At 37.2% G+C, this 25,534-nt stretch overlaps 1 pseudogene; it reads right to left on the bottom strand.

Moving 5' to 3' along the window:
* Window positions 1–25,163, bottom strand: part of LOC124091912 (guanylate-binding protein 2-like) — a 45,690-nt pseudogene extending 20,527 nt beyond the window's left edge.
* Between the last annotated feature and the right edge of the window lie 371 nt (window positions 25,164–25,534).

Genomic DNA, 25,534 nt, shown 5'->3' on the forward strand with positions numbered 1-25,534 from the left:
ATAAAGAATTCAGGATATACATGCTTCAGATGATCTGGAGTATCAAGGAAGACATTAAACAGCAAAATCAGACAATGAAAGATCACTTCGACAACGAATTACGCAAACAAATCCAGGAAGCAAAGGATCAACTATACAGGGAGATAGAGGTTATAAAAAACAAGCAATCAGAAATCCTAGAAATGCAGGAAGCAATAAACCAACTTAAAAACTCAATGGAGAATACTACCAACAGAGTAGAACACTTAGAAGATAGAACATCAGACAATGAAGACAAAGTATTTCAACTGGAAAAGAACATAGACAGCTCAGCAAGACTGTTAAGAAACCATGAGCAGAACATCCAAGAAATATGGGATAACATTAAGAGACCAAACTTAAGAGTCATTGGGATACAGGAAGGTACAGAGCTCCAAACCAAAGGAATGAGCAGTCTATTCCATGAAATAATACAAGAAAACTTCCCAGACTTGAAGAATGAGACAGAATCCCAAATCCTAGAAGCCTACAGGACGCCGAATGTGCAAAATCATAAGAGATCCACACCTAGACACATTATAATGAAGATGCCCAACATACAGAATAAGGAGAGAATTTTAAAAGCTACAAGAGAAAGGAAGCAGATTACATTTAGGGGCAAGCCAATCAGGATAACAGCTGATCTTTCAACACAGACTCTGAAAGCTAGAAGATCCTGGAATAACATATTTCAAACACTGAAAGATAATGGGTTCCAACCAAGAATTGTGTATCCAGCGAAATTAAGCTTCAGGATGGAGAATGAAATTAAAACCTTCCACGATAAACAAAAGTTTAAAGAATTCGCAGCTAGAAAACCATCTCTTCAAAACATCCTAGCCAAAGTATTACAGGAAGAGGAAATGGAAAATAACAATGAAAACCAACAGTGGGAGGTAGGACAGTAAAGGGGGGGGGGAAACAATCAAAGAGGAAAACAAACAATGTTTAGTAACAGAAATAAACAAATATGGCTGGAAGAACAACCCATATCTCAATAATAACCCTAAATGTTAATGGCTTAAACTCACCAATTAAGAGACACAGGCTAGTAGAATGGATCACAAAACAAGACCCAACAATATGCTGCCTACAGGAGACGCATTTGATAGGAAAAGACATACATAGGCTGAAGGTGAAAGGTTGGGAAAAATCATATCACTCATATGGACTTCGGAAACAAGCAGGCGTGTCCATACTCATATCAAATAAAATAGATTTCAAGCCAAAGTTAATCAAAAGAGATAAAGAGGGACACTACATACTGCTTAAGGGAACCATACACCAACAAGACATAACAATCATAAATATTTATGCCCCAAACAATGGTGCAGCTATGTTCGTCAAACAAACTCTTCTCAAGTTCAAGAGTCTAATAGACCACCACACCATAATCATGGGAGACTTCAACACACCTCTCTCGCCACTGGACAGATCTTCCAAACAAAAGTTGAATAAGGAAACTATAGAACTCAATAACACTATTAATAACCTAGACCTAATTGACATATATAGAGTATACCACCCAACATCAAGCAGTTACACTTTTTTCTCAGCAGCACATGGATCCTTCTCAAAAATAGATCATATATTATGTCACAGGGCAACTCTTAGACAATATAAAGGAGTAGAGATATTACCATGCATCTTATCTGATCATAATGGAATGAAACTGAAAATCAACGATAAAAGAAGGAAGGAAAAAGCATACATCAATTGGAGAATGAACAATAGGTTACTGAATGATCAATGGGTTATAGAAGACATCAAGGAGGAAATTAAAAAATTCTTAGAGATAAATGAAAACACAGACACAACATATCGGAATCTATGGGACACATTGAAAGCAGTTCTAAGAGGAAAATTCATTGCTTGGAGTTCATTCCTTAAAAAAAGAAAAAACCAACAAATAAATGATCTCATACTTCATCTCAAAATCCTTGAAAAAGAAGAGCAAAACAACAGCAAAAGAAGTAGAAGGCAAGAAATAATTAAAATCAGAGCTGAAATTAATGAAATCGAAACAAAAGAAACAATTGAAAAAATTGACAAAACTAAAAGTTGGTTCTTTGAAAAAATAAACAAAATCGACAGACCCTTAGCGATGCTAGTGAAGAGAAGAAGAGAGAGAACTCAAATTACTAGCATACGGGATGAAAAAGGCAATATCACAACAGACACTTCAGAAATACAGAAGATAATCAAAAACTATTTTGAATCCTTATACTCCAATAAATTAGAAGATAGTGAAGGCATAGATAAATTTCTTAAGTCATATGATCTGCCCAGATTGAGTCAGGAGGATATAGAAAACCTAAACAGACCAATATCAATTGAGGAGATAGAAGAAACCATCAAAAGACTACCAACTAAGAAAAGCCCAGGTCCCGATGGGTATACAGCAGAATTTTACAAAACCTTTAAAGAAGAACTAATACCAATACTTTTCAAGCTACTTCAGGAAATAGAAAAGGAGGGAGAACTTCCAAATTCATTCTATGAGGCCAACATCACCCTGATACCTAAACCAGACAAAGACACTTCAAAGAAAGAAAACTACAGACCAATATCTCTAATGAACCTAGATGCAAAAATCCTCAATAAAATTCTGGCGAATCGGATACAAAAACATATCAAAAAAATTGTACACCATGATCAAGTAGGATTCATCCCTGGGATGCAAGGCTGGTTCAATATACGGAAATCAATAAATGTTATTCACCACATCAATAGACTTAAAAATAAGAACCATATGATCATCTCGATAGATGCGGAAAAAGCATTTGACAAAGTACAGCATCCCTTTATGTTCAAAACTCTAGAAAAACTAGGGATAACAGGAACATACCTCAATATTGTAAAAGCAATCTATGCTAAGCCTCAGGCTAGCATTATTCTGAATGGAGAAAAACTGAAGGCATTCCCTCTAAAATCTGGAACAAGACAGGGATGCCCTCTCTCTCCACTTCTCTTCAACATAGTTCTCGAAACACTGGCCAGAGCAATTAGACAGACGAAAGAAATTAAAGGCATAAAAATAGGAAAAGAAGAAATTAAATTATCACTATTTGCAGATGATATGATTCTGTATCTAGCAGACCCAAAAGGCTCTACAAAGAAACTATTAGAGCTAATAAATGAATTCAGCAAAGTGGCAGGATTTAAAATCAACACGCATAAATCAAAGGCATTCCTGTATATCAGCGACAAATCCTCTGAAATGGAAATGAGGACAACCACTCCATTCAAAATATCTTCAAAAAAAATAAAATACTTGGGAATCAACCTAACAAAAGAGGTGAAAGACTTATACAATGAAAACTACAGAACCCTAAAGAGAGAAATAGAAGAAGATCTTAGAAGATGGAAAAATATACCCTGTTCATGGATAGGCAGAACTAACATCATCAAAATGGCGATATTACCAAAAGTTCTCTATAGGTTTAATGCAATGCCAATCAAAATCCCAATGGCATTTCTTGTAGAAATAGAGAAAGCAATCATGAAATTCATATGGAAAAATAAAAGACCCAGAATAGCAAAAACAATGCTAAGCAAGAAGTGTGAATCAGGCGGTATAGCGATACCAGACTTCAAACTATACTACAGAGCAATAGTAACAAAAACAGCATGGTACTGGTACCAAAACAGGCGTGTGGACCAATGGTACAGAATAGAGGACACAGAAACCAATCCACAAAACTACAACTATCTTATATTTGATAAAGGGGCTAAAAGCATGCAATGGAGGAAGGATAGCATCTTCAACAAATGGTGCTGGGAAAACTGGAAATCCTTATGCAACAAAATGAAACTGAATCCCTTTCTCTCGCCATGCACAAAAGTGAATTCAAAATGGATCAAGGAACTTGATATCAAATCAGAGACGCGCCGTCTGATAGAAGAAAAAGTTGGCTACGATCTACAGTCGGTGGGGTCGGGCTCCAAATTCCTCAATAGGACACCCATAGCACAAAAGTTAATAACTAGAATCAACAAATGGGACTTACTCAAACTAAGAAGTTTTTTCTCAGCAAAAGAAACAATAAGAGAGGTAAATAGGGAGCCTACATCCTGGGAACAAATCTTTACTCCTCACACTTCAGATAGAGCCCTAATATCCAGAGTATACAAAGAACTCAAAAAATTAGACAATAAGAGAACAAACAACCCAATCAACAAATGGGCCAAGGACCTGAACAGACACTTCACAGAGGAGGACATACAGTCAATCAACAAGTACATGAAAAAATGCTCAACATCTCTAGCTGTCAGAGAAATGCAAATCAAAACCACCCTAAGATACCATCTCACTCCAGTAAGATTGGCAGCCATTAGGAAGTCAAACAACAACAAGTGCTGGCGAGGATGTGGGGAAAAGGGTACACTTGTACATTGCTGGTGGGACTGCAGATTGGTGCAGCCAATTTGGAAAGCAGTATGGAGATTTCTTGGAAAGCTGGGAATGGAGCCACCATTTGACCCAGCTATTCCCCTTCTTGGTCTATTCCCTAAAGACCTAAAAAGAGCATGCTACAGGGACACTGCTACATCGATGTTCATAGCAGCACAGTTCACAATAGCAAGACTGTGGAACCAACCTAGATGCCCTTCAATAGACGAATGGATAAAAAAAATGTGGCATTTATACACAATGGAGTATTACTCTGCATTAAAAAATGACAAAATCATAGAATTTACAGGGAAATGGATGGCATTAGAGCAGATTATGCTAAGTGAAGCTAGCCAATCCCTAAAAAACAAATGCCAAATGTCTTCTTTGATATAAGGAAAGTAACTAAGAACAGAGTAGGGACGAAGAACAGGAGAAGAAGATTAACATTTAACAGGGATGAGAGGTGGGAGGGAAAGGGAGAGAGAAGGTAAATTGCACGGTAATGGAAGGAGACCCTCAGGGTTATACAGTGGAGGGGGTAGAGAGAGAGGAGGGGAGGGGAGGGGAGAGGTGGGGAGGGGGGAGGGTGGATGATGGGAAAGGCAGCGGAGCACAACAGACACTAGTATGGCAATTTGTAAATCAATGGATGTGTAACTGATGTGAATCCGCAATCTGTGTATGGGGTGAAGGTGGGAGTTCATAACCCACTAGAATCAAAGTGTGGAATATGATATGTCAAGAAATTTGTAATGTTTTGAACAACCCACAATAAAAAATTAAAAAAAAAAAAAAAAAAAGGCCAGTTCCTTATTAAATAAGTCCTTTGAAAAATCTGAAAAAAAAAAAAAAAAAAAGAAATATTTTGTTATTTACAGTACACAGTTAATCACATCTGTTTGCCATTTCGTGAAAATGCAAGCAATGTTTAAGAATATAGACTTATGTCTGTTGAGACTTTAAATTTTAGTAACATTGTTCTCAGGATGACAAAGCAACTTTACCCCCCCCCCTTTTTATTTACTAATTTATGAAAACTTCAATAATATTACCCAATAGAATTTAAGAAGTTAAGAGTACTTGATGGTATATTTAACAGTTAGCATTTTAACCTTGTAAATTAATCAGATGTCTAACAAATACATTTATGAGTAATTCCATGTCAAATCTACTTTACTCATTTTTACCAAGATATCAGGTAAATGTATTGAACAGTATCAGGCATTTCTTTCCTGTTGAAGAAAAGTCCTAGAAACAATGGATATTAGATATTTTATAGACATCAACAGTTTATTAGTTCTTTGACCACCTAGAGAGACTTGTGAGTTAAGTTTAATTCTAAAAACTTCTTTACTTTCATCTGTTTACTCAATTTAAATTGAAACTTTTAAAATTACATTAATTCAAGGTACTCGGATCCATTTTAATTCATGAGCATTTATTTTCCATTTGTCAATCTTCATATCAGGTACATGACATATGGACCCACACATATATGGACAGACAACACAACACACAGTGTGCACACATATAAAAGTAAAGGCCTTATAGCTTTTCACAGATGAATCTCCATTGCAATGTTGCAGATGTTTAAAAACTTCATAATTGAATAAAAAATAGGATTGATCAGGGAAAAAATTAAACTAGGTGCATAGGACCAAAATGATGAGCTCAAAAAATGTGAAATATAAGAAAAAACAAGAGTCCTAGAAAAATGACATGGCTGGTAACTATTTTAGTCAAGTACCATACAATTTACTTTGGGGTTTAGTCTAGTATGAGTTCAGGTAATAGAAGCTTTTATCTTTTTTTGTGGGGTGGGCAGGTCTCAGTCTCCAACTGAGCTTTCAGGCTTCTTCCATTTGCATTTCAGTGTAAGTCCTGCCTGAGGTCTACAAGGAGCTGGGAAAAACTGCTGGTTTGAGCAAAAACCTCATGCCTAAGACACTTGTTTTAATCATTTTAGTTGGTAATCAGTTAGGTTTAGATGAAAATTATCATACCGTAGTTCTTATTGTGTTTAATAACAAAGCGATGTTAAGTTTCTTAATGAGATAAGCCACTGACTGTTGAGCTGGTCCATTTCCTTGTGTGACCATACCTAGGGTTATTCCTTCTCTCTCAAGTGACAAACTGGTTAAATTTTACTCCAAAACCTGTTCATTATTCAAGGGGAATAAGCCTTTTGGTAACATGCTGTTCAGATATTTCTAAGAGGTCTAAAGTAAGAGGTGAGAACAGAAAAGCTGGTGCTTGTATTCAAGGGGAAACTGAGCTCTTGGTTCCCTACAGAGAAGGAGGAAAAGCATACCAGGGGCATTTGAGGCTATAAGTTCTGAAATATCTCAATATAAAAATACACTGAGTACATCTGAGCACAGGAATAGTAATGGGAGATTTTAAACTGGCTTGTGAAGGTTAACTATGTGAACAGAGAGAACCTGGATGTTTTTCTTACTAAATACCTCATGTCTTTTAGTCCTACAATGGTAATTGCTAGAGTTTCTGGTTGGGCAAAGGAAGGGGAGCACCCAGGAGGGATTGGATGTTGGGGGTAAGAGGGAATCCTCCTGAGAGTCCTCCTGAGCTCACACATTAGAGGCAGCATATTGTGCATCCAACTTAGTTTTTACTGTTAAGACTCCTTATTAATTATGTTATCTCTGACAAATCAACTTCCAACAGCAAGATTGTACAATACTTCAGAAAACCATTTAAAAAAACAAATTGTTACAGTAAAACACCATCTTTTTTAGACACATTTACAACTATTGGTGATCCATTCAGCCAAGATCATTCCCAAGAAACAACCTATAAGACCAACACATATTGCCCATGTCTTAAAGGGCCAGAAAGAGATACAAAGCAAAAACACAATGATAGAGAGGATCTCCAAAGTATGCCTGACATGAGCAACCAGAAGGAGACCACAAGTCTAGATGGACACTCTGCCTCCAGATAGGCCCAGACATCATTAGCGATTCAGTGTTTTTGCTGAATGTTAGCTTGACTTTAAGCACAAGGAAATTATTAGAAAACTACAAAATGTAGACCATTGAAAAAAAGAGCTGACATATCTTCTTCAGTCAATGTCACCAGGAATAAGATAACAGAAAAGGCATTTGGGGTTAAAAAGATATTTTTAAAACACACTCATATATATATATATATATATATATATATATATATATATATATATGTAGGTATGTATACACACACACATGCCCATATACATATATTTATATGTGTGTGTGTGTGTGTGTATATATATATATATATATATATATATAATGCATATATAAATAAATATGTAAGAGTGTACTCTTCTCCTCTTTTTATATAAAAATTTATATATAATTTATAAATACATAAATATATAAATATAATTATATATAAAATATATATGTGTGTATATATACATACATACACATATGTAAATATATGTATATGGGTACACACACAAACACACACTTTTGAAATCAAAGACCTCTTCATGTTTTTGTTGTCAGTTTTTGGTGATTTTGCCTTGTTTATTGAAGACAAATCAGTTGTTTTGCTTCCTGGCCTACATTCTGCCTTTCTACGACAGTCTCCTTAGAATGAAATACAGTCTGAACTTTTAGCTGAGAACACTGTGCAGATAAAGCTGTTCACCCACCATATCCAACCCACAGGCAGAGTGTCCTGTGTGTCCATCTCTTGAGGCTAGAGCTGGTCATTTGGTAATAGAGGTACCCAGAGGGTCAGTCTGTGGAGTGGATACATTGTTTTCTCTGTCATTGTAAAGCAATTTGAAGACTGGTACTTGGACAACATACAAATATTCTGTTTGGTACCTTTGTTCAAGATCTCTACCTGTGTAAATTATTATATTTCTTTTTGAACACTAAAAAATTTTAAATTCAGTTCTTCCTATGTTATTTCCTTGGCTGGTCTTGTGTTATTAAAAAAAAATGGACTTCTCTCTGAACTTCAAATTTCTTCCATAGTTAATGATAACCTAAAAAATTAAATGTTTTTGTTTATCACTATGGACTCGTGTATTTCTTAATTTCAATATTATAATCTTTTAGTACTGTGGCCAGTTTTGTGGTTAAGGATATAAACATATTATTTTTCTATTTATATTCTGACCTCTTCCATATCATTTAGGCTGTATTTACCATTTGTAGTGGGTTGTATATAGAGATTTTTCTCCATTTTTGTGTATATGTTATTTGGTATTTAGGAAAGGTCATATAGCTCATGTTTCACATTACCCTAACAACATTTGACATCTTTAGTCTCCTTTACTTTAAAAAATATCATAATATTTGTTTTATATGTTTTACATAATATCATTCAATTTCATCTCTAATGACCAGTATGACATCATGCACTTATTTCATGTCTACCCACAGAACCTGTGCCTTGTATTGTTATTCCAACCTAATCATCTATCTCCCAGTTACATTTATTTCTCCCACCTTGTCTACACATGGGTTTTGCTTTAGATAAAAACTGAATATGTTAATTCTCACCAGATATTTAAAATTGAGTGTCATCGGTCATCACTTTTTCATGGGAATTATCCTTAACATATTCTCTTGATGGGATCTCGATGTTCTGAGTTTTGCATAATTGCCTTGATACATAAATATCTCAAAGGATATTTATGATTTTCTTTTAGTATTTAGAAAATATTGGCTTAGTTTTGAGGATGGGCATGTTATATGTTTTTCTTCTGGGATTTGAAATTTCTATGAGCTGCAATGAAGCACTCTATAAAATTCAATATCCCCTCATGAGTAAAAAAAAAAAAAAGAAAATACCTCAACCAGTTAAGTATTGTAAGAACATACCTCAACAGAACACAGGATATATGTGACAAACTCATTGTCAAAATCAAGCTACTGAATTGGAAGAAAGTTGAAAGCACTTCCTTTAAGAGCTCTATCAAAACAAGGATCTTCACTTTCACCACTTCTGTTCATTGTAGGATGGAAAACAGAACAATGGGCCAAAGAAAGGAATAGTGGACATGCAAATTGAAAAAAAAGGAAATCAAATGATGTCTCTTTGTCGATCATATAGTATATGGAGAAAACAACCTGAAGACATCAGCAAATAGCTCTTGAACCTGATAAACACACTTGGTGAAGTTGCAGGATGCAAAATTAACATATAAAAAACAGCATTCTTTTATACACCAATAACAGGCTAACTGGAAAAGACATTTTAAAAGCAATCCCATTCACAATATCCCCAAAGTGTGCTTGGGAATAAATTTTACAAACGAGATGGAAGAGCACACACAGACACACACACATGTTTGCAAGATAGCCCATGCTCATGGATTGAATCATTGATATTGTATAATGTCAATGCAGATTCAATAAAATATATAGCAACAAATAAATAACATTGATCACAGAACTAGAAAACACAATCAAAAAATTTATATGGAGCCACAAATTACCCCAAATTGCCATAAGAACCCTGAGGTGGGGGTGGAAGGGACAAAGCAGGAAGCATCAAAATACATGATTTCAAAACACACTACAAAGCTGTAATAATGAAGACAGCATAGTAGTACCATAACATCAGACATATGTGTCTATTAAAATTTGAGAATTTAACTCAGAATTAAATAGTTATTTTGAATTAAAAATTGAAATATTAATTAGATATTAATTCATATATCTTTAGCCAAAAAATTGAATGGTAGTTGATCATTCCAAGAACATACCTTGGAGAAAGAACAGTGTCCTTAATAAATGGTGCTAGGAAATATAGATATACATATGCAAAATAATTAATGTCTACCTATTACCATATTAAGAAATCAATTGAAGAACTCATGATGTAGCTGAATGGTAGAATTCTTACTCAATATGTGTGCAGTCCTGGGTTCTATTCCCAGCACTGAAAAAGAAATAAAGTAAAACTGTACCAAAAGTAAAAATGTGGAGTTTGAAATTACTGAAAGAAAACAAAATAGAAACAGTTCAGGACCCTGGGACACTTTTGGAATACCCTCAAACACACAAGCAACAAAAGCAAAAAACAGACCAATGATATTATATCAAACTAAAAAGCTTTTGCACAGCAGAGTAAACATCAAATTTAACATTCTTCAGATACAGAGACAATGTTTTTGAACTATTCATTTACATAGGCAGCATATAAAAAGAACTCAAAATCTCAACAGAAAATAAAGCAAATACTATGATTTAAAATGGGTAAAAGATCTGATGTTTCACAAAAGATGGTATACTAATGGTCATCAAATATGTGCCAAAATGCTCAGCATCACTAATTATCTGGGAAATGCAAATCAAAATTACAATGAAGTATAATTCTCACTCCAACTAGAGAGTGGATTTTATAAAAAAATAATAATGTTGGTGAGGATGTAGCAAAAAGGCAACACTATACAGTGTCAATGGGAATGTAAACAAGTAGTCATTATGGAGAACAGTGTGGAATACCTTTACAACCTGAAAATAGCACCACCATATGATCCAGCATTCCCCCTACTTTGTATGTGTGAAGACATTATATCCAAGAGATACCAGCAGTGTTAGAAAAATAAAAGGAGACACAGAGACAAGATGCAGAGGCAGGAAAAGAAGTGGCGACCCCTCCACGCAGCCATGTTTATTTATATCAAAAGTTACCTTGGGTTGTTAGTGCCATGACTAGATTATTATTATTATTCCTTTTAATTTAGCAGGACTCAACCACAAATCCATCTTCCCTGTGGGATTTATCAGGTTTGGTTTTAAGCTTTGGGAGGGCTACTCTAGAATAGGTCTTCTTCTAAAGCCTGGCCCAAATATCAGAACCGGATCAATCCTGTGGAAGAGGATTGAACAAATTAAACCCTTGAATTTGAGTCTTTGTATCACACTAGATACCAGTTGCCAGATAACTTATATCAAAGTCCAGGCTGGTTAAGACACAGAGCCATTTTCTCTAAGGACATTACCATAGTAACTAGCTACTGCACCTGTATAGTTATCTTACTACCTTCACGGAGAAACTGCTGGTCATTCCAAAAGTAAAGAGCAGAGCACCTGTTACCCCCAGGGAGTCTGCTCACCAGAGGAACACTTCCCTGTACATTTCCACTGTCGGGATACCTACACAGCAGACCCATATTAATTGTGGGAGTAGTCCTGGCAGTCAAAATATGCAATCAACCTATGTGCCCTATCAATGAGTGGATTCTGAAACTGTGGTGTATGTACACAAGAGAATAATATTCAGCCATAAAAAGAATGAAATACTGTCGTTTGCAGCAACAACATGGAACAGAAGAATATTTAGTCAAATAAGTGGTGAAGAACAAAAAGACAAATACTGGTTACTCTCACTCATTTGTGTAAGTTAAAAAAAAACTGATTATCTAGAAGTAGAGAGTAGACACAGGTCATAGCAGCTAGGAAGGTTAGATGGACAGAGAGTGGGCAATGAGCACCAGAACACAGTAGGAGGAGGGAAGTGGTTCTAATGTTACCGAGCACATTCAAGAGGCTGTAACCTACAGTAGGCACTTTGTATCAAAGTAGAGGATTCACTAAAACAAGTTAATATGCAGAAATAAAACAGACTGGAGAAAGACAAGGAAAGGAAAATAGCTTCTACATCCTCAAGATTCATCTTGGGTGTTCTATTGGGAGGGAATGGCTTTCCTGGTGGGATAGTACAGAGCCTGGGATCATGACAGCAAGTCCTGGATTTAGAGCATAGCAGCTGGGCTTGCTGGCCAGCTAGGCTTCCTGAAGCTGCAGATGCCAGTGTTGCATTTTCATGGCTACCACAGATCTCCTGATTTGAGCATCTCTCAGAGACACTGCTGCAGTCCGGCTGCAGCAAAATAACTGGGGGGTGATGAACAACTTGCGTAGATTGATACAGCTGGAGTAGGAGCCGGTTATTGTAGGACCGGAGGGGTATTTATACATTTCACACAGCTTATCTTAATTAACATAAACTCGATACAGCAGTCAACCAATAAGGAATCTCCACACTTAATAGCTCACTGGCGTTACTCCACAAACCACTCCCTCTGGCATTTTGCCAGGCGCCATCCAGACTTGTTTACAGACTCTAACAAGACACAACATGGTGAACTTAAGAAACTCTCTTTCCCTTACCACAGCCAAAGGCTTTGAGTCCCTACAGGGAGGGCCTGGAGGAAGATTTACAGCATCTACCTGTGACAGTAATGCAGGGCTCATTATTCCTCAAAGGAATCCAATCTCCCTTCAGACAAGGAGCTCCAGGCCTATGAACTGGATGAGAGGTCACAAATTCCCCCTGTGGTGAATCAAGCACATCTTTGTCTCAGAACTGGAGTTTGTCTGATGATTACATAAATCAATTTCTTAGTGGGCTTCTCACTTATTTAATTCCTAAGGATCCACAATGAGTAATCACCATCACATATCCTTGCCTCTCAAGGTAATTACCCCCACTGTGTATAAGTGGTTAAGTGCCACTGCCTGTCCTCACCCCCTTCAGTATCCTTCAGAGAAGGGAAGTCCATAGAAGCATCACTCCTCATTACCTCCTGTGGGAGACCAACCTAGCAAGTGACTTGAGTTAATCCCCTGCTGGGTGATGTGGCATCAGGCACCCATGCTGCTAGAGTTCCCCACTCTTCTAGGGTTCCAGTGACTTGTGTCTTTGTACCTAGGCATGTCTTGCTACAGCCCCATGGGTGGAGCTACGCTCACCTGTTCCTTTGTAATATAACCCTTGGCCCTGTTTAGGGTAGAATCTTCCATGGAAGTGCCTTGTGTGTGTCCCCTTCTCTTACTGTGTGCCCTTGGGTGTGGCCTACCCAGATGTGAGTCAACCTGCTGACAGTGGACATCATGAAGATAAGACTCAGCTCCCTGAAACCTGACCCCTTGCCTCATTTGAATAGCTTCTCCTCAATAAAAGGGGTCAGTGCGTGCTCTTGCTCTCTCTCTCTCTCTCTCTCTCTCTTCCTGTGGACCCTTAAGGTCAGAGGAGCCATCACAGTGACCCCAAAGAAAAAGGTATTTGTGGTTCTTGTGTGATTATTTTGTGCAGCCCAATTAGCCCAGTTTACCTGGAGTGACCCCTAAGCCTTTTAGTGGCAAGAACAGAAACCTGGTAACCTCCAGCCGGCAGAGGGCAGGTTCCACAGGAGTTTAGCATGGATGCCACTGTGCCCCTCACCTGTGAATTCTTAAATATCGCAGTGAAGAAAATATAGCAGCTGGGAAGAGGAAGGAGAGATTATTCCAAGAAAAAGGAAATGGTCTCTATTTGGATCCATGTCATTGTCACACAGATGTATAGACATGTAAAACCTTTAACATACAAGGTGTATGTATTTTATTCTATGAAAATTAAATTGAATAAAGTAATTTCATTATAAAAGTTTTTTTAAATGCAAAACAAAATTGAACAAGAAATTTGGCAATCAGGGAAACCACATTTGCATCTAGTTATTTTGAGGGTGATATGGCAAGACCTAACAGACAAGAAACAAGTGGGTCCATGTGCAATAGAAAATAACATCAGGGGCAAAGGGAGAAGGAAGAAGGGGGAGAAAGAGAGGAGTAATAAGGGAGAAAATTTAAACCCATCAAAATCCAAAGTGAAATGAAAAGAAAGATGAAAAAGAAAGTAACTAAATCACATGCTATGCCTTCTGGTGAAAAGTTTTCTCCAAGAAAGAACTGGTATTGGCAAGTTATCAGATAATCCCAGTCACTAAAATGGTTGCAGACATTTAATCCAGCCTCATAGCAACACAGTGAGGCCAGCAAATGGGAAAGGCCTCCTGTGCCTTTAGTGCTGGAGAAAGTCCTCCTTGAACCCAGGGTACACAATCTCCAGTTATTCACAATTATTCACAGTGGAACAGCTGAGCTAGTGAGGACATGCTACAGGAGCCCAAGAGGCACAGGATGAAATTTTAAAAGCCAGATGATTAAAAATCAGAAGGCACAGACAAACCCCAAAGAATCTGAACTTAGCAGGAGCTAGAGAAACTGTGATGGGGCGACTGCTCAGAAAACACCCTAAGTCTGAATTTGAATCAAATCAAATAATTTTATTTTACCTATACTTTCCTGGCCAAGGATGCTTCTGCCAGGGCCCAAGCAGCCTTCTGATAGAAGTGTGCCAGGCTGTCTGTGGTTCCAACATTTAAGGAAGAAAACCACCTCCTATGGAATCTGCGAGTTGCAAGCAAGCAGGATACAAAGGCTGATAAAAGCACTTAGCAGAGCAGAATCAGACAACCACATCCTGGGTTTGAGCACAGTTGTGGGTGTACATCATGGGTCCAGTACATTTGCAGGTATATGAAGCACATAAAAACATTTTTTTTGTACTTCTTAAGCAGCTTATATAACAGTTTCACATGGGAACCATAAAGATGGAGTCACTATGGCTATACTTACTTATACTTGTCTATAACTATTTTTTATATTTAACTCTTATTTTACTGGCATATACCTATCTGTAACTTAACCTATATTTGACTGGAACTCTCTGTAACTATATAAAACCTATGGGCATACACATATGAACATGCATTGTCTATATCTTATTGCTAACAACCTTAAATCTTATGTTTTCCAGTTATGTGATTATATTATTGTACTATTACCACTTCTGTCTTACTGTTATTTCTTCTATCTTATAATGAGGGCAGACTAAGGTAAATTAACATCACTAATTGTATAACACCTATCTTATAATCCTATTATCCTTCTCATTCTAATCTATAATTTTTAATTCTACTCTATAATCTATAACTTATTACTTGTATTGATTAATTTAGACCATAACAAAAGCATATAGTCCAATTCCCTTATTTTAATGATAAATGAAGACCCAAAGTCATGAGGTATTTTCCTCAATGTTATAAGTAATTCCTTATGGGCATGTATAGCAGTTCTGAGTTTATTGGGCATTTTACAATATAAAATTACTTTTTTATGTTATTGTGTATGCAGTCATTTTCCTGATTTCTTCCATAGGAAAGCTGTTGATTTCTGGGTGTTTGTTTTGTAACTTGCTACTTTGCTCAACTAGAAATCTTCTGGTGGGGTTCATTTTGTTTGAGAGGGGGAGGGAGTCTTCTAGATATAGCATCATGTCATCAGCAAACAGAAATAATTTGACTTCTTTTCCTATTGGTATCCCTTTGATTTCCTTTGCCTAGTCTTGTCTTGTTCCTGATTTTAGAGGTAATGTTTTTAGTTTTCTTTTATTCAGTATGCTGTTGGACTGGGTTGTCATGAATGACCTTTAGCATGTTAAGTTGGTAAATTTCTTTAATCCCTAGCTTCTCCAGTGTTTACATGAACAGGTGTTGGATTTTATCCAAGGCCTTTTCTGTTCCTATTAGGATGATCATGTGATTCTTGTCTTTAATTCTGTTTAAGTAGTGCAATACATTTCTTGCTTTGCTTATGTTGAGCCAATCTTGCATCCCTGGAAAGAAACCAACTTGATCATGGCGTATTATCTTTTTGATGTGTTTTTGAATGTGGTTAGCTAATATTTTAAGAGTTTTTGCATCTATTCATGGGTGTTATTGTTCTGTAGTTATCTTTCTTTGATGTTTCTTTGTCTGGCTTTGATATCAGCATTATACGGGCTTCACAGACTACATTTGGGAGTTTCCCCTACATTTCAGTTTCATGAAATAATTTGAGAAATACTGGTGTTGTTTCTTCTAAAGGTCGGGTAATACTCAGATAATAACCCATCTGGTTCTGGTTTTATCTTTTATGGGTGATTTTTAATTGCTATTTCAATTTCATTACTTGAAATTGGTCTGTTCAGATTTTCTAAATCTTCCTGATTCAATTTGAGCAGGTCATGGATGTATAGAATTTTTTAATGTCTTGCAGATTTTCCATTTCATTGAGTATGTTTTTTAAAATAAGTTCTGATAATTCTTGGCACTTCAGAAGGGTATGCAGTGATATTGCCTTTTCACCTCTGATGTTTTTTAATAGTTCTTCTCACACTTTCAGTTAGTTTTTCTAAAAGTTTGTCGATATTATTTATCTTTTCAAAGCACTCACTCTTCATTGCACTGATGTTGTGTATTGTGTTCTTAGTCTCAATTTCATTGATTTAGGTTCTGATCTTAATTATTTCCTATCTTCTCCTAGTTTTGGAGTTAGCATGTTCTTCTTTTTCTAAGGCATTGAGGTAGAGCATGGGCTTAATAAGTTAGGATTCTCCCTATTCTTTTAATACACACAGTCAGTCATACTTTTAGAATTGCTTGTATACCATCCCAGAGACTTTGATATGTTCTATTCCTGCTCTCATTCATTTATAAACATGTCCTCATTTCTTATTTCATCCATTCTTCATTGCAGAGAGTATTGTTCAATCTCCATGGGTTTCTGTGCTTTTTATTATTTTTCTTGCTGTTGATTTCTAGATTTATTCTATTATGATCTATAGAATACATGAGATAGTATTGATATTTTTGTACTTGATAGTATTGATATTTTTGCATTGTGGCCTAGATTGTGATATAATTTGGAGGCAGTTCAATGTGCTTCTGATAAAAAGTAAACTCAGTTGGTTTGGAGTGAAATATTCTGTAGATCTATTTGATTTAAAGTGTTAATTAGTGTGGAGATATCTTTATTGATTTGATGTTTTGATGACCTATATATTGATGATAGGGTGTGTGGAAACCACCTAGTATTATTGTGTTGGGGTCTATCTAGGATTACATGTATTCGAATTTTTTTATGTAATTGAGTGCATCAAAATTTGGGGCATAAATGATTACTATTGTTATACTTCTTTTTAGAATTTTCCCTTTACCAAAATGTAGTGGCCTCTTTTTTTCATCCTTATTAACTGTTGCTTGAAAAAGTTTGCCTGTCTGATATGAGAATAGCTACTCCTGCTTCTTTTCAGGAAAAAGAAATATGCATGGAATAATTTATTTCATTCTTTTACCTTCAGCTTATGGGTGTCTTCACCTATGAGTTTCTTGTAAGCAGAGCATAGCTGTATGGTGTTTTCTGATCCATTTTGCTAATGTTTGTCTTAATGGGGGAACTGAGACCATTAACACAAACATAAAGTACAAAACTACTCCCTAAATTGGATAAAGAGTATTTACTACAAAACATTTAAAAGGCAACAAAATTAAATTTTGAAAAATGGGAAGAATGACTTACAATTCCAAGTACTTACTGTTTGGTTGAGCTTTAATAAATGCAATAATAAAAATAGAATATGATATAAATATTGTTATCAAATAGAAAAATCTTTGATTTCAGCATTTATTACTTCAATAAAGAAATTTAGAGGGCTAGGGTTGTGCTCAGCAGTAGAGTACTTGCCTACACATGCAAGGCCCTGGGTTTGATCCTCAGCACCACATTTAAAAAAAATGAATAAAACAAAGGTATCGTGTCCAACTACAACTTAAAAATATATTAAAAAAAAAGAAATTTAGAAAACATTATATATTCTGTATTAATGAGAAAACTGATAAAAATTAGATTTTATAAGGGCAAGTATAATAAATGAGCAGCAACCCAGTATATATCAATAATTAGTGACAAAAAATAGAAAATGTTTTCATTAACAAAAGCCATAAAATATTAACCAAGAAAAATAAATTCAACAAAAAGCATGCAAGACTTCTAAGGATAAAGTTTAAGCTATTAATATGGGATCTTAAATATTATACAAAGATATGTCATGTTCCTTGTGGGAAGATTAATAAATAGCTAACATTTTATGGTTATATGTACAAACCACACAAGTCCAAATGGAACTACTTTGAATTTCAATTACTGTTAGATAAACAACTGCAATAACTATAAGAAATAATACTTTATTAAAACACAGGAAAGGAGTATTGTGGAAGAGTATGCCATAGAAGATTATTTTAAATACATATTGAATTAAGCAAAATGGTGTGTCATTGATGGCAGAATATTAAATAAGGCATTACAAAGGTATAAACATTCCAGCTTGAAATTGAAATGTATATGGGGACCCAAAATGTTATAAATTTGGCATTTTAACTCAGTGGGGAAAAGAATGGATTACATAATAATCATGATAACTGGATATCTTTTTGGGAAAACATTAAATTCTTTCCAACTAGATTCATTTTCCTCATATTCCAAAACACTGAGCATCAAACATTCTAGAAATTTCCAGATTAAAAAAGAAAATCATGTGCCCCCCAAAAAAGATTAAAAAATGGAAAAAGAACAAAATTGACTTCACCAGCCACACTGAATTTCAAAAAAAGACAAATTCCTTATATATCTGATAGAAAATAATGTTCAGTACTGAGTTCTAAGTGAAAATATCTATTAAGCCCTAATCTCCTAGCATGTTGTGTTGAACAATTCTATGTTCATATGTGAATAGAAATGCTAATAAATCTATGACCATTGTCTCCACCAAGGAAATGCCAAAGGTACTCCATTTATCATAGCAAGGGTCTGCATAGTTGTGTGGAAGATGAAGATACAACCCTACATCACTGTTTGGGAGTCTGCCGCTCACCCTTTGCAGCCTTTTCCTCATCATACTGGCCATAGAGATGAATAGCTTTGTTCAAGTCTGGCAGATGTTTTCTGCCCAGGCAAGGCCTAGTGCCTGTTCTCTACTAGAATAAACCCCAAGTCAGTGAGTGTAGTTGCATTGTTTTGTCCTCTATGTGTCCATCCTTAGAAAGCTTCAGTGCTCAGAACTGAACACAAGTTCTTTCCTGTGTCTCCCCCATCATGTCACACCTATCTGAGGACAGGGCCATGTGCACACAAGGATTTTTCTGCTTTTAAATGGAATGCTGTGAACAATGTTGGTGTTATGTTCTGGGCATGTCCCTTAATAGAAAATAAACAAATCTCTTTAAACTTTTCCACATCTTTCTTTTTGTTTTGTTTTGTTTGTTTGTTTGTTTGTTTGGAGTATTGAAATTTCTGCTACAGGGTGGAGTTACTCCTATGTTTGGGATAGACTCCAAATCATGCCATGGGTAAAAAAAAAAAAAAATGATTATTTTCAGATATTTGAGTGTTTTCAAAACCTTTAGAAAACAGTGTGGCTTCATTTTGTCATCACAAGGTAACAATTTATAGATATGTTGGTCATGCATATTAATGATTTTAGACTTTGTGATAAGGACAATAATAACTCCACGAAATGCTTTAAATCATGTGTGGCATGATCCAATTTACATTTTTGGAAGACCTGTCCTTCACAAGTGAAGCAATAATGACTCAGGAGGTCATGGATTACAGGACTTAGATGAGATGAAGGTGTTGGCATTATAGGTGGAATCACAAGATTACTCAGAGGTAGAGTTCATGAGATTTTTGATTAAAATGAATATGGAGAACAATGGGAAGAAACAGTCAAGAGCATGTCCAAAGTTTCCAACTACAAGGGGGTGGACTGGAAAGACATTTTCTAATGCAGCAACACTGGAAGAGGTTTAGAGGAATAGAGAAAAGAGTTTGCTTTTGGACATGGTCACAGTATTGGGACTAGCCTGGAGTGCATTTGGAGGACATTATGGTCATGGATCTGGAATTCCATGAACCAGAATCACAGACCTTCTCTCCCAGGAAGCCTGGAACATTATAAGGATAAGATACATCTGGGACATAATCCACTTTAAAGTCCAAAAGAGACTTCAGGGAATGAGGATGCCAGAAAAAACATCTTGGATGCTTTGGATATATTACACATAGTTACATTGAAAATGTTTTCTGTTTATTGGACAATTAAATTTAATTGTATATCTTCTATTTTATTTGCTAAATCTGACAATCCAGAGAATATACATATGTTCCTGACTCCCTAATATAATCTAATTTTCTGGCCTCTATACATCTCTGCCCTGGAGGAGATGTCTAGTTGAGGGCTCAGGGTTGGAACATGAGCTTGTCTAGAGCAGCTAGTTGCTTTGCTGATGCTACAGTGTGTCCTGCAATAGGACCAGGTGAAGGGGATGTTGCCTGTAAATCTTTTTGTTCTATTCTGAGGAGCCCCTCATAAGGCTTCCCCTCTTCTGTCAAAGAGAAAGTTTTTCTCCAAGTGAGAGATGTTTTCTCTCTCCACACTTGCCCCACTCTGGACAGGTCTCTTATCTGGATGATGCCTGCATCAGCAGTCCGAGCCACAAGGGGGTGATATGTGACACCAAACTCTGAATGGGAAGGATATCTGCACCTGCCTGCAGGGCTACAAAGGGGCAGGCTGCACAGATATGAGGATGAGTGTGCCATGGGTGAGTACACAACCTTTCCCTGCTTCCAGTGAATGTCAGATTAGTAAGCGTTTCACTGGGAGCTCATGTTACTCCAGGAGTGTGTTACACCCAACTCTCACCTCTCCCAATAAGTATCCTCTTTGCAATTAACTCTTCACCATCACCTTGTATTTCATTTGGAGAATTAAATATATGGAAGGTCTATACTTGATTCTTCATATAAAGCCTTCCTCAGCAGCAGTTTAGCTAGCTACAGCATACTGAAAGGCACTAGAGCATTGATAGCCTATGGTCTTTTTTTCTTTGTAAATTATGCAAAAAAATAGAGAGTAGAAGTCTACATGTAGCAAAATGAAATGTCACCCCTATCTCTCACCTTGTTCAAAAATCAACTCAAAGTGGATCACAGACTTAGGCACTAGGACAGAGTCCCTGTGCCTAATAGAAGAAAAATAAGGCCCAAATCTCTACCATGTCATCTTAGGAATTGATGTCCTTAACAAGACTCCTATAGTGCACAAGTAAAATCAAGATCAATAATTGGGATGGATTCAAATTAAAAAACTTCTTCACAGCAAAGACACAATCAATGACATGAAAACAGAAGCCAACAGAATGGGGAAAAAATCTTCACCACACACACCTCTGATAGAGCTTTAATCTCCAGGATATATTAAAAACTCAAAAAAAAAAACCCAATAACTCAATCAATAGATGGGCAAAGAAACTGAACAGACACTTCAAAGAATAAATGCAATCAATCAACAAATATATGAAAAAAATGTTCAATATCTTTAGCTGAAGTCAGAATTAAAGACAGACATTCAGTGTAGATAGGCAAGAATCCGATCTAGAGAAGGGAGTCCAGTTTAGGTCCAGGAAGTTGGAGACCACCTCTGAGGAACTGAAATCTTAATGTCTTCAGAGCCCTTCCTCCACCTTTATCAAGATAACCTGCCAAAGCTCCAACCTATTGCTAAGGTAACCTGTCCCAGGGATTGTCCCTCCCTTCAGAGAGTTGTAAAAATTGTTAATTGATGCACCCTGGGACCACTTCCTGCACACATCACTCCATCTTAGTCCCTCCAACCCATCTGCTTCTCACCTTTTGACCATCCCACCTGGGCAATCTCCTGAGCCTAGTCACACATGCAGGAAGGAAAGAGATAAGGAGAAGAGAGCAGGAAAGCAAAGGAAGACAGAATGCTCTCACTCTTTGGGACACCAGGATACTAGCTATGGCCCCCTTCTCTTTCACAGGAGAAGTTTGCATTACCCCTTTATAAATAAGCCCTGTTTTATATTCTTGCCTCTGCACCCTTTTGAAAGTTGTACTTAAACATGTGAGGAAGCAGATCTCATCACTGATAACTGGTGTATCATAGCCATGAGAGAAATGCAAATCAAAACTACACTGAGATTCCCCCTCACTCCAGTCAGAATGGCAATCATCAAGAATACAAGCAACAATAAATGTTGGCAAGAATGTGGGGAAAATATACACTCAAACATTGCTGGTGAGACTGAAAATTGGTGCAACCACGATGGAAAGCAATATAGAGATTTCTAAGAAAATGTGGAATGGAACTACTATTTGATCCAGTCATCCCACCCCTCAGTTCATACACAAAGGACTTGCAATCAGCATACAACAGTGAAGCAGCCACCACTGTCTGTCCCTGGAGTCCAGTGCTGTTCCCTGACCCTAGCTGAAGGCTGCTTGTTAGGAGGAGGCCCTGCTGCTCCTTCTGGGCAGGATTTGGAGCTCTTTTCTCTAAGAGCAAGCACATTCTATAGGTTTCACTGGCTTCTTTTGTATGCATTAGAGGCACAATTATGGATACAACAGTGATTAATAGAGAAGTAATATGTCCAGATCAAAGGAAAATTTATTAGTGGAATATTAACCAGTGTGTGCCTTTGCTAGAGGACAAACTGCCAATATCAGGGGAGATTTATTGAGATATCATCCTGGACTTAAGGACAATGGTCTATGTAGGGGACAGAGGTAGGGGACATAGTTATCTGCCCTCATTTTATGATGCTATTTTCAAATCCATTTCTTCAACCTTGTCAAAGACTTTCATCCAGGGCCTCACACATTCCAAGTTTAAAGACAGTTTTTTTCTTTTTTCTTTTTATTTTTTTACTTTAATATAAATCTAATACACATAGCAGACACATGCTGATGGTAAAGAAATTTGAATTTTGAGAAACTACTAATCTAAATACTTAGATTAATCTACATTAATCTAAATACACAAATGAAAGAATACATTTCAACTTACAGTGAGAGGAAGCAATTGCTGAGCCACAAAACCTAACTACTTAGGAGTATATCTATCAACATGTCATCATATTCTTCTCAATACAGTTTTTTTGACTTGCCTGAGCATAAGAAACACATCACATGCCCTTGGAGCTGAGAAGGCCTGCCCCTCTCCACTTTTAGATAAGTCCCTCAAAGGGATAAATAGATCTTTGTGAAACCTTCTGAATGTGGGTTCACAGGCTGGGCCTTGCTCCAGGCTGGGCCCCAGAGAAGAGAATAGCTGTATGAAAAGTGTGAAATATGATATATCAAGAAATATGTAATGTTTTGAACAACCAACAATAAAAAATTTAAAAAAAAAAGAAATTTGAGAGATTTACCTGCATCTTCTTGCTGCCTTTAGAATGGAGGTGCTGCTGTGGGCCGTGCTGTCATTCTAGTTTTAACAGACAAGCTGAGAACCTGGGTGGGAGGTGAAGGAGGCTTTGTTTCCTGTGGGATTACATCATTATGCCAAGAAGCATCAGGTGTGTTTTCTAGGGAGGAGAGAGAGGGCTTGGTGTAAGTAGATACCACTGAGGGGCAACAGGTAGCTATGAGTGGTCTGCAGCAGGTAGCTTAGAGAGGGATGCAAGGAAGGTCTCAGGGCCCTGCCAAATTCATTCATGCAGCTGTTAGAAGAAATTAAATAAAGAAGTGCCAGCAACTAAAGAAATGTTTGTAGAATTATAGGTGACTTAAATAGTCTCTATCAATTCAAAATATATAAATTTAAATTATTCCAAACTTGACAAAGCTAACCTCCTAATTAGCACATCCTCTTTAGTTAAGCGCTGAAGCTCAAGGCTTTAGTAGAAATTGCTTCAAAGCCCAGTCCTGGAAGAAGAACATACTAATTTCAATTTCATAGACTCCTTGTGCTGTTGGAGGGTAAAATATTATAGAATTTTGCCCTCCAAAAGAATTTCTCAAAACCTAATGTTTGAATCACCTGCAAAATCTGAAATGTATATATTGGGCCGCACTCATCACAATCTATGTGATAGGGCCTAGGCATCTCATTTAAACCAAGAACTTTAAGTGGCTAATTTGCACACTAAAGTCTAAGAAACACTGAGAGATATTGAATTGTTTTCTTAGTTTTCAGAGTTCCATAAAATTATGCAGAGAGTATTTCCTGAGGTAGAATATATATTAACGAAACTCTAAGAATGAAAACAAAATGGTTTTCTTTTTAATAAATTTAATCATTAAACTAAGTTAATATTCCATCGAGTAAGTTTCCTAGTGATTCCAATTACCATAGGTAGATATAAAAGAGGTTGACTAATTGAAAAATGAACTAGTGGTAAGCCAGCAGAAAGCATGTTCCAGAGGTTTCTGGAAGTATACTCACAGCAACAGGAGCAGCAGCAGCAGGATAAGCCATCTTTGCTGACATCTGAGGTTCTGAAGCCAGAATTAGACAGGCAGTCAGTATAGACAGGCAAATCCTCAGGTCAGATCAAGGAGGCCAATTTTGAGTGAGTCCAGGAAGTTGGAGATGTCTCCTGGGGGATTGAAATGTTAATTTATCAGAAACCTTCCTCCACCCTTATCAAGAACCTGCCCCTGCTCCAGTCTGTTGCCAGGGTTAACTGTCCCAGGAATTGCCCCTTCCTACAGGGAGTCAAAAGGTTGTTTATTAGTGTGTCCTGGCCTGCTCCATCCTGCCCCCTTCAGCCCACCTGTTTTCCACCTTTTGGCCAGCCCACCAAGCAGCATTTCCTAGGCCTAGTCAGGAACACACTCAAAAGGCTTTGTCTCAGTGTGAATTCTCTGTTGTTTACTGAGAGTGTGTTTGTGGCCAAAGGATCTCCCACACTCACTGCAATCATAAAGATCTTCTCCACTATAGATACTTTTATGATGAACAAATGTGGATTTGAGTATGAAGACTTTCCCACAATCATTGCACTTGTGAGGCCTTGCTCTCCTGTGTACTCTCTGGTGTACAATTAGGTTAGAATGATGGCTAAATTCTTTTCCAATTTCACCACACTTATAAGGCAATTGTCCTGTGTGGATTCTCTTGGGCTGAATAAGGTTGCCTTTTCGACTGAACGCTTTTCCACCTTCATTGCACTCCTAAGTCCTTTCTCCAGCATGGATCCTCCGGAGCTGGACAGTGTAGCTTTAGGACTAAAGGCTTTCCCACATTCCCTACACTTGTGATGCATTTGTCCAACATGCAGGATCCCCCTGCTTGCAGCTCTCTGGTCTGTTTTCCTCTTCTTTTGGGTGATCTTTTGCGGCAAGGGCCCAAGCTCACCCAAGCTCTGCAGCCCCCAGAGCTCCTGGAGCAGCAGGGAGCCCCCAACACCGGACCTCAGCCCCTCCGCCCAGCCCTCCGACGCCCTGCTGGCCCAGTGCCTCCTCACCCCGAGATTGTGCCCAATGAGATGTCTCTGCTCCTCGCCCTGATGGGGCGCGCTACCCGCTGCTGGGCTGCCCTCCGGACTGGCGCTTCTTCTGCGGTGACAACAGCTCTCAACCCGTGACCACCGACCGGCTCCTCACGCGGTGCTCCCCAGTTGGTGCAAAGGGGTAC

This window comes from Marmota monax, unplaced genomic scaffold (assembly GCF_021218885.2).
Source record: "Marmota monax isolate L192 unplaced genomic scaffold, Marmota_monax_Labrador192_F-V1.1 WCK01_AAM20220418_F8-fsc00046, whole genome shotgun sequence".
In the NCBI taxonomy this organism is placed as follows: Eukaryota; Metazoa; Chordata; class Mammalia; order Rodentia; family Sciuridae; genus Marmota; species Marmota monax.